The 10,000-nt window shown below is 46.0% G+C and overlaps 8 non-coding genes across 8 annotated transcripts; 6 read left to right on the forward strand and 2 right to left on the reverse strand.

Annotated features, from left to right (window-relative positions):
• The first annotated feature begins 5,608 nt into the window (after nucleotides 1-5,608).
• LOC125570644 lies at nucleotides 5,609-5,801 on the forward strand. Its single transcript, XR_007312969.1, has one exon. It is a non-coding gene; the product is annotated as a U2 spliceosomal RNA (small nuclear RNA).
• Nucleotides 5,802-5,994: 193 nt separating this feature from the next.
• LOC125571238 lies at nucleotides 5,995-6,160 on the forward strand. The gene has a single exon (XR_007313551.1). It is a non-coding gene; the product is annotated as a U1 spliceosomal RNA (small nuclear RNA).
• Nucleotides 6,161-6,934: 774 nt separating this feature from the next.
• LOC125570897 lies at nucleotides 6,935-7,053 on the reverse strand. Its single transcript, XR_007313206.1, has one exon. It is a non-coding gene; the product is annotated as a 5S ribosomal RNA (ribosomal RNA).
• Nucleotides 7,054-7,310: 257 nt separating this feature from the next.
• Nucleotides 7,311-7,503, forward strand: LOC125570645. The gene has a single exon (XR_007312970.1). It is a non-coding gene; the product is annotated as a U2 spliceosomal RNA (small nuclear RNA).
• Nucleotides 7,504-7,696: 193 nt separating this feature from the next.
• On the forward strand, nucleotides 7,697-7,862 carry LOC125571239. The gene has a single exon (XR_007313552.1). It is a non-coding gene; the product is annotated as a U1 spliceosomal RNA (small nuclear RNA).
• A 774-nt stretch (nucleotides 7,863-8,636) lies between these two features.
• Nucleotides 8,637-8,755, reverse strand: LOC125570898. Its single transcript, XR_007313207.1, has one exon. It is a non-coding gene; the product is annotated as a 5S ribosomal RNA (ribosomal RNA).
• A 257-nt stretch (nucleotides 8,756-9,012) lies between these two features.
• On the forward strand, nucleotides 9,013-9,205 carry LOC125570646. Its single transcript, XR_007312971.1, has one exon. It is a non-coding gene; the product is annotated as a U2 spliceosomal RNA (small nuclear RNA).
• Nucleotides 9,206-9,398: 193 nt separating this feature from the next.
• LOC125571240 lies at nucleotides 9,399-9,564 on the forward strand. The gene has a single exon (XR_007313553.1). It is a non-coding gene; the product is annotated as a U1 spliceosomal RNA (small nuclear RNA).
• The last annotated feature ends 436 nt before the right edge of the window (nucleotides 9,565-10,000 follow it).

Below are 10,000 nucleotides of genomic sequence, written 5' to 3' on the forward strand. Positions count from 1 at the left end.
CGGTTTTTTTTTTTTTTTTTTCTAATATGGCTCAGGTGAGCCTTTTTATTGAATAAAGATAATATTTACATGTTGTTATTGTTGTATTTTTCTTTCTTGTGTAACTTATTTGGTCTTGTTTTTCTGCCGTTTACATTTCTTTGTAGGTTTCTTGTGTATATATATATACATTTTTTTTTTACATAATTCTTTTTGATATACTTATGTTCTACATAGTTTTCCTGTTGTTATCATTTGATTTTTATATAATTATATGTGGAAGGTGATTTTCCCATTGCTATAGCTAGCTAGGGCTTCGCCTATGCAGTATGTCAGTTGAAAGTTTTCCGTCTCGTGTCGTATTTTCATGGTCTTCTGGGCGTGTGTTAGGTGTTCTCTGACAACAGAGGCGAAGATAGCCCACGGGGGGGTTGTGATACCTCGCACTCTATAGTCGACTGCGGATTTGTGTATCGCGCAGCGAGCAGTCGTCAGGGTCCAGTTGATTAGGTCGGTCGTTGTTTTGCTGTAGTCGTCTTGTTGGTCTGGTGTAAAGCCTAGTAGTATGATCTTGTTGGTGAGTTTCAGTCTGTTGTCGGTCATTTTGTCTGTGTATAGTTGTATTCGTGTCCAAAGGTCTGTCACCTCGGGGCAGTGGATTAGTAGGTGTTCTATGTGCTCTGTCATTCCGCACCGGTGACAGCGATCCGTGTTGTACACTGTCATGCGGTGAAGCGACTGGGCAGTCGGGAGGACTCGGTGGGTCAGTTTCCAGTTGGTATCGCCTTGTTTATTATTTGTCAGGGGTGAGTAGAGTGTTTTCCAGTAGCTCGCGTTGAATGTTGGTTCCGGTCTAAGTAGCTGTTTCCAGTAGGTCAGCGCCGGTATCTCTGTCTCCTTGGATCGTCTTAGTGTTTTATAAAAATGTCTGGTCTTCATGTTGTTAAGCTCTATCGGTGGGTTACCTGGGATAGTCGGTTGGACGTTAAAGCAAGGTTGCATTGTTCGTTGTGTTGTTGCTATTCGTGGCGGTCGTATGATGATCTGTTTCCATCTTGGTGGTAGTGCGTCGAGTATTTGTGTTATTTCGCGTGTCGTCTGTAGTAGCGTGCGTGGTCCGTATTCGTCACCTTCAGTTAGTATCTCGTGTATAGCAGTTGGAGGTAGGAATCCTGGGATTACCTCGTAGCATATGTCTTTTAGTTGAATCAGTCCAGCCGATGCCCATTTTGCGTGGAATATCGGTTTGCTGTTTGCTTGTATCAGTGGGTTGCGTAGTATCGGTTCGTTTAGTATGTCTGTGAGTGTTTGTGGTGTGCATGTGCGTATTGTATTAGGCTGGTAGCCGTGCCATGCCGTCAGTAGTTCTTTGTGAAAACTCGGTATGTCACGGTTGATTTGTTGGAGCGTATAGTCCAGTGCTAGTGTTCGTACTCCTAGTTTCATATCGGAGATTCGTAGGAAGTGCGCCGTAAAGTGTTTCCAGTGCGCTGTCCCGGGTGCGAGTAGTCGTTTGACTGTGTTTATTCGTAGTGCCTGTATTTTTGTTTTCAGTCGCGGTATATTGAACCCCCCTTCCGAGAGGGGTAGAGCTAGTACGTCTCTGTTTACGAGAGGGTGTTTATCGCTCCAGAAGAAGCGATATATAGCCCTCTCGATGTCATGTATCGCCCAGTCGGGTAGTGTTATATTTGTCGCGTGGTACCAGAGTGTTGATGTTAGTAGAGCGTTTATGACAAGGGCTTTCCCCTTGTAACTGAGGTCGCGGTGTTGCCATGCGTCAATGGTGTTGTTTAGTTTCTGTATTTTGTGTTCTATGTTTCGCTGAGTACAGTCGGCGTTTCCGATGTATAGTCCTAGTACTTTTTCTGGTATATAGTCGTTGTACCAGTCAAAGTCATGGAGTTGGTCCGTTCTGTGTGCGAAGGCGCCGGACCACAGCCCTTTGCATTTCGTTATGTTGATTTTCGCACCAGAGGCGCGTTCGTAGAGTTCTAGTGTTTTGAAAGTCTCCGTAATTGAGTTATCGTCTGTAAGCAGTATCGTGGTGTCGTCAGCGTATTGTGATAGTTTAACTTCGTTGCTTGCGCCTGGCGGTCGTAGTCCATGTATGTTTGTGTTGCTCCGAATATGGATCGCCATGATTTCGGCTGTTAGTACGTATAGCGGCATGCTGAGCGCACACCCCTGGCGGAGTCCTCGTTCGAGGTTTATAAACGCGGACAACCAGCCGTTAGATTTAACGGAGCTGGTGACCGATTTATAAATCAGTCTAATCCACTTAAGAAATTGCGGGCCGAAGCCGAATTTCTCAAGTGTCTCAAACAGGAAGGAGTGTGATACTCTGTCAAATGCTTTCAGTTGGTCTATCGTGATCAGTGCTAGCGGTTTGTTCGTCTCGTTTGCGTATGTTATCGCATCAATTATGAGTCTTGTATTGTCATTAATGGTCCGTCCCGGTATACTCGCCGTTTGGTCGGGTCTGATTATCATCGGTAGGACTGTCTTGAGTCTGTTTGCTAGTGCTTTCGTCAGAATTTTGTAGTCGGTTGTTAGTAGAGTGATCGGTCGCCAGTTTTTTAGTTTTGTGCGGTCTCCTTTCTTAAATAGTAATGTAATGATTCCTCGGCGTTGTGTGACTGTCAGTGTTCCGTGTTCAAAGGCGTAGTTGTATATTTTCGTTATTTCCGGTCCGATTAGGTACCAGTAGTGTTTATAGAAGTTTGTTGTTAGCCCGTCTATCCCGGGCGATTTGTTGTTCTCCATGGTCAGTAAGGTTGTTTTCAGTTCGTTTTCTGTGATGAGTCCTTCGCACGATTCTCGTGCATCGTTTGGTAGTGTTGGTATCTCTGTGTTAAAAATTTCGTCTTGAGCGCGTTCGTCTCTTTCGTCTGCGGTATACAGTTCCTTGTAAAAATTGTATGTTTCTGTAATTATATCGAGTGGTTCCGTTGCTGTATCAAGGTTGTCTTTTGTTAGTATTTTTATTGTCTGGTCGGCTTGTCGGCGTTTTTCAAGGGAATAAAAATAGCGCGTGCTTTTTTCTCCCTCTTCTGTCGCTTGTAGTTTAGTTCGTATCTTTAGTGCTTCTAAGTCGTCAAGGTCAAACCGTTTTAGTTTCTGTCTTGCTAGTAGGTAGTTTTCAATATCCTGTTCGGTTCCGGTCGCTGCTTTTTGTTGGAGTGTTATCAAGTTCCGCTCAAGCTGGGAGCGTTCGTTTCTTTGTGTTTTGCGGCGTGCTGTGCTGTGTTTAATTGATATTCGTTTGAAGTGTTGTTTGGCTTTGTCCCACCAGATTAGTGGATTGTCGTAATCGTTTTTGCGTGTAAGCCAGTAGGTCCAGAAATGCTGTATTTCTGCGTCCAGAAGTGCGTCTGTTAGTAGAGAGTTGTTAAAGTGCCAGTAGCCGGGTCCGCGTTTTTGTTGTCCAAAGTCTAGAGTCATTGTGATTGAGTCATGATCTGAGTGAGCGTAGGGTTTTATCTCCGTGTTAGTAATTACGTGAGTCATCGCTTTGTTTACCATGAATTTGTCAATCCGTGTTCTAATTATAGTGTTGTCTGTGGGATGTCTGCCCGTCCAGGTAAAGCCTCTCGTGTCAGGGTTTCTGTCTCGCCAGATGTCTGTTAGATCATGTTTCGCTGCGATCGTGTATAGTTCAGTATTCGCGGTCTGTCTTGCATCAGGGTTTCCCCCGAGCTTGTCGAGGCGCGTGTTAGTGATGCAGTTGAAGTCCCCTCCGATAATGTTATAGTTTTTGGTTGCTAGGTATGGGTCTAGGTTTAAATAGAATTGTTTTCTTTCTGTATCTGTTCTTGGTGCATATATGTTCGTAATGCATAGTGTCTGGTCTTCTAGTTCTATGGTAATGTTGATCACGCGTCCTGTGGTGTCGTGTTTGGTTTGTGTGAGGTTATAATCCAGCCGTGGATTTAGCAGTATTGCGACACCCCGTGCTGAGTTCGTCCCGTTGCTAAAATAAATATCTCCGTTCCATTCACGAAGAATATCGTCTTGTATCTCGTCAGTCCAGTGGGTTTCTTGTAGTAAAATTATGTCGTATCTGTTTCGTCTAAGTGAGCTAAAAGTTGTCGCGCGCCTGTCTTGTGATCTCAGCCCGTGTGAGTTAATTGAAACTAAGCTAGGCATTGTTATTGCTAAGATAAGAATAAAAAAGGTTACAGTTCGTTTAGGATCCATTAGTAATTTTTTGATTGGTTTTACCGTTTTTCGCTGCTTGTGTAGGTTTTATTCCGCCTTGGCTGGTTTTCTTTCGCCGGTGGCTTACTACGGTGTATTCCTGGTCGGAGTCTGTTGTTGTGGTATCGTGCGTTCTCTTTTGTCCTGTCGCGTTGCTCTCTTCGCCCATCTCATCATCTTGTGTCTCGTCCTCGTCTGTTGGTGTGAATAATGTTGGTGTGTTCTGAGTACCCAGTTCTGAGTCCTCCTCGGTGTTCATGTTCTGTGCGTATTCGGTGTTTTCTCCGGCGCTTGTGTTCGCTTCGTCCGTGCTTGTATTCCCCTTCGGTGCTTTCTGTTCATTTGTGTTGGTAGTCTCGTCGTGTTTGGGGCAGTCAAAGCTGATATGCCCCCGTTCTTTGCATTTACGGCACTCTATATTGGGGCATTTTCTTCTTGTGTGTCCGAAATCAGAGCACTCCATACAATATAGTTGCTGGTTGGAGTGAATGATTCGGCACCATTCGTCGTCGATCTTGAGGGAATAGGGAATGGATGCGTTATTCAAAACCATCTTTACCAGCCTATTCCCGTTCTCCAGGCCCTCTAGCTCGTGTCCGACCTTGTATTTTAGTCTTATCACATCGCTTTTAATTTCTCCGTGCTTTCTTAATGTCTCAATTACTTTCCCGTCGTCTACATAGGCCCTAAGGCCCATAATCGAGACACTTGTGTAGTATCCTCGAGGCGGGTGACACGCCACGTGTTGCGACTCGATGTCGAAGCCTTCTTCGATAAGCCGTTCAACTAGTGGTTCTTCTTTCAGCTCTACCAAGAACTCCCCAACTTTCAGTTCTTGAATCACGTTGATTTTTCCTTCCCCGATTTCCTTGATAAGTGCCTGCTTGATGTCTCCCAAGGCCGGGGATCCTTGGGTCTTGAAGACTAGGGATCTGGCCCGGCGATCCGCGGCCATGGCGGTCTTCACGCCGAGGGCCAGACTTCACCTTTTATAACCTGGCTCCGCTGTGATGGGCTTTAGGGTAAAAATACCCACCTCAGCAGATGCCTGAGTTCTTTAACTTTTGATTCTTATAAATCTTAAGCCGTGATGGCTTGGTTTAGTGCTTGATTTTTTGGGATTTATACGGACGGACGAGAACCGGTGTTTTCTCGATGGTATGGCCGTAGACGAAAGATCTCGGTGATATTTTAGACTTTTATAGCGGTGCGGTGAGAACGTACGCACGCACTAGCGCGGTAAAAATGTCTCATTGCACTCGCAAAGACGCTGTATCAAGCGAATACTGCTCGTACGTGATAGCACTACGTTCATGACTGATCATCACATGTGATCTTAGGAGGCAGAAGGGCCTAAAACCGAGTCCGTCACCCACATGGCGGAGGCCTAGAATGATAAACGCTCCCTGTAGTCCGAGCCAGATTCTGCATCGCTTCTCGGCCTTTTGGCTAAGATCAAGTGTAGTATCTGTTCTTATCAGCTTAATATCTGATACGCTGCTCATTGAGTAGCTCATATATTAAACTGATTTTTGGAAACTGGCTGTGGAATAAGCGGCTTGCTGCGTCCCAGCCACGGGTTGTCTCGGTATTGCACTACCTCCGAGTACGGCCCCCTTCCCTTTCGGGAAGACACATTCAAGCAACACCTCGAGCATCATTTACGTGCTGTTCATGCGAGCTATAGCGGGAGAGATCAATAAGAGACAGGATCGTCATTAAGACGACGGGTCATAATCACCGCGATGCACCGTTCCCACATGGAGGATGAAATCAGCCGGGGACAGTCGGTGTACAGGGACGCCAAATAAACTCATACTTACCTGACGCGGGAGGTTTACCGTGATCACCAAGGCGGTCCTCTCAGGGTGAGGCCCTCTCATTGCACTTCGATTGGGTTGACCCCTGCGATTACCCCAAATGTGGGTAACTCGAGCGTATAATTTCTGGTAGTGGGGACCTGCGTTCGCGCTAGTCCCCGAACAATACGAATCAAGTGTAATCACAACACAATCACAACGAGCGACTCGTGAAGCACGGACTTCACACCGCTTGTAATCAGTCAACTATTGTAAAATTTCTAACTTCTAATAGCGAACAACTTGCTCTCACATTACCGTCATGGTGGGCAGAGGCTTTAGTCGTGTTTGGTCTGCATTCTAGCGGTGTTTTTGCGATGAAACGAGCGAAGGTGAGCTGTGTTTTGATCAGTTGTTGCTAACCGGCGATGAAAGTTCAGTGCGACTGTTTCGTCACTAAAATAGAACAGTGGAATACGCGCGCTGCTTTGCAACCTTCGCGCTTTATTATAGTGAGTGAAAACATGATCTCGAAAAGCATTTATTTGGACAAGGTTTACGCTATGAATGGCATCTCAGCTTGTATGAGATGCTAGCTGAGTAATGTTCGTGTTCACTCGCGGTGTAAACGCGCGACCAATGCGATAATACTGCGCACTTTCTCTCATAGTATTTTACTGCATTGAGAGACATTTCCTATGCGAGTACTAACGCTCTTACAGGCTTTCACAATCCACTGATCTGATCGCTTGTAATATTATGACTCTACTTGAATCTGCTGAACGTTTGCGAACGTTTACGACCGCGATTTTGATTACAATACGGTCGCTGAGTATGCCTGAATTGTCTATAGATCGAGTTGAGAACGCATACAACTGAGGGATTTCTTTAGCTTAGACAATGACCAACCTGCACTAACTTTTTCTTTATAGTTTAGAAAAAAAATGAAAAAGAAATGCCTACAGCACGCGGTATTCCCAGGCGGTCACCCATCCAAGTACTAACCGCGCCCAATCGAGCTTAACTTCGGTGATCGGACGAGAACCGGTGTTTTCTCGATGGTATGGCCGTAGACGAAAGATCTCGGTGATATTTTAGACTTTTATAGCGGTGCGGTGAGAACGTACGCACGCACTAGCGCGGTAAAAATGTCTCATTGCACTCGCAAAGACGCTGTATCAAGCGAATACTGCTCGTACGTGATAGCACTACGTTCATGACTGATCATCACATGTGATCTTAGGAGGCAGAAGGGCCTAAAACCGAGTCCGTCACCCACATGGCGGAGGCCTAGAATGATAAACGCTCCCTGTAGTCCGAGCCAGATTCTGCATCGCTTCTCGGCCTTTTGGCTAAGATCAAGTGTAGTATCTGTTCTTATCAGCTTAATATCTGATACGCTGCTCATTGAGTAGCTCATATATTAAACTGATTTTTGGAAACTGGCTGTGGAATAAGCGGCTTGCTGCGTCCCAGCCACGGGTTGTCTCGGTATTGCACTACCTCCGAGTACGGCCCCCTTCCCTTTCGGGAAGACACATTCAAGCAACACCTCGAGCATCATTTACGTGCTGTTCATGCGAGCTATAGCGGGAGAGATCAATAAGAGACAGGATCGTCATTAAGACGACGGGTCATAATCACCGCGATGCACCGTTCCCACATGGAGGATGAAATCAGCCGGGGACAGTCGGTGTACAGGGACGCCAAATAAACTCATACTTACCTGACGCGGGAGGTTTACCGTGATCACCAAGGCGGTCCTCTCAGGGTGAGGCCCTCTCATTGCACTTCGATTGGGTTGACCCCTGCGATTACCCCAAATGTGGGTAACTCGAGCGTATAATTTCTGGTAGTGGGGACCTGCGTTCGCGCTAGTCCCCGAACAATACGAATCAAGTGTAATCACAACACAATCACAACGAGCGACTCGTGAAGCACGGACTTCACACCGCTTGTAATCAGTCAACTATTGTAAAATTTCTAACTTCTAATAGCGAACAACTTGCTCTCACATTACCGTCATGGTGGGCAGAGGCTTTAGTCGTGTTTGGTCTGCATTCTAGCGGTGTTTTTGCGATGAAACGAGCGAAGGTGAGCTGTGTTTTGATCAGTTGTTGCTAACCGGCGATGAAAGTTCAGTGCGACTGTTTCGTCACTAAAATAGAACAGTGGAATACGCGCGCTGCTTTGCAACCTTCGCGCTTTATTATAGTGAGTGAAAACATGATCTCGAAAAGCATTTATTTGGACAAGGTTTACGCTATGAATGGCATCTCAGCTTGTATGAGATGCTAGCTGAGTAATGTTCGTGTTCACTCGCGGTGTAAACGCGCGACCAATGCGATAATACTGCGCACTTTCTCTCATAGTATTTTACTGCATTGAGAGACATTTCCTATGCGAGTACTAACGCTCTTACAGGCTTTCACAATCCACTGATCTGATCGCTTGTAATATTATGACTCTACTTGAATCTGCTGAACGTTTGCGAACGTTTACGACCGCGATTTTGATTACAATACGGTCGCTGAGTATGCCTGAATTGTCTATAGATCGAGTTGAGAACGCATACAACTGAGGGATTTCTTTAGCTTAGACAATGACCAACCTGCACTAACTTTTTCTTTATAGTTTAGAAAAAAAATGAAAAAGAAATGCCTACAGCACGCGGTATTCCCAGGCGGTCACCCATCCAAGTACTAACCGCGCCCAATCGAGCTTAACTTCGGTGATCGGACGAGAACCGGTGTTTTCTCGATGGTATGGCCGTAGACGAAAGATCTCGGTGATATTTTAGACTTTTATAGCGGTGCGGTGAGAACGTACGCACGCACTAGCGCGGTAAAAATGTCTCATTGCACTCGCAAAGACGCTGTATCAAGCGAATACTGCTCGTACGTGATAGCACTACGTTCATGACTGATCATCACATGTGATCTTAGGAGGCAGAAGGGCCTAAAACCGAGTCCGTCACCCACATGGCGGAGGCCTAGAATGATAAACGCTCCCTGTAGTCCGAGCCAGATTCTGCATCGCTTCTCGGCCTTTTGGCTAAGATCAAGTGTAGTATCTGTTCTTATCAGCTTAATATCTGATACGCTGCTCATTGAGTAGCTCATATATTAAACTGATTTTTGGAAACTGGCTGTGGAATAAGCGGCTTGCTGCGTCCCAGCCACGGGTTGTCTCGGTATTGCACTACCTCCGAGTACGGCCCCCTTCCCTTTCGGGAAGACACATTCAAGCAACACCTCGAGCATCATTTACGTGCTGTTCATGCGAGCTATAGCGGGAGAGATCAATAAGAGACAGGATCGTCATTAAGACGACGGGTCATAATCACCGCGATGCACCGTTCCCACATGGAGGATGAAATCAGCCGGGGACAGTCGGTGTACAGGGACGCCAAATAAACTCATACTTACCTGACGCGGGAGGTTTACCGTGATCACCAAGGCGGTCCTCTCAGGGTGAGGCCCTCTCATTGCACTTCGATTGGGTTGACCCCTGCGATTACCCCAAATGTGGGTAACTCGAGCGTATAATTTCTGGTAGTGGGGACCTGCGTTCGCGCTAGTCCCCGAACAATACGAATCAAGTGTAATCACAACACAATCACAACGAGCGACTCGTGAAGCACGGACTTCACACCGCTTGTAATCAGTCAACTATTGTAAAATTTCTAACTTCTAATAGCGAACAACTTGCTCTCACATTACCGTCATGGTGGGCAGAGGCTTTAGTCGTGTTTGGTCTGCATTCTAGCGGTGTTTTTGCGATGAAACGAGCGAAGGTGAGCTGTGTTTTGATCAGTTGTTGCTAACCGGCGATGAAAGTTCAGTGCGACTGTTTCGTCACTAAAATAGAACAGTGGAATACGCGCGCTGCTTTGCAACCTTCGCGCTTTATTATAGTGAGTGAAAACATGATCTCGAAAAGCATTTATTTGGACAAGGTTTACGCTATGAATGGCATCTCAGCTTGTATGAGATGCTAGCTGAGTAATGTTCGTGTTCACT

This window comes from Nematostella vectensis, chromosome 8 (assembly GCF_932526225.1).
Source record: "Nematostella vectensis chromosome 8, jaNemVect1.1, whole genome shotgun sequence".
NCBI lineage: Eukaryota > Metazoa > Cnidaria > Anthozoa > Actiniaria > Edwardsiidae > Nematostella > Nematostella vectensis.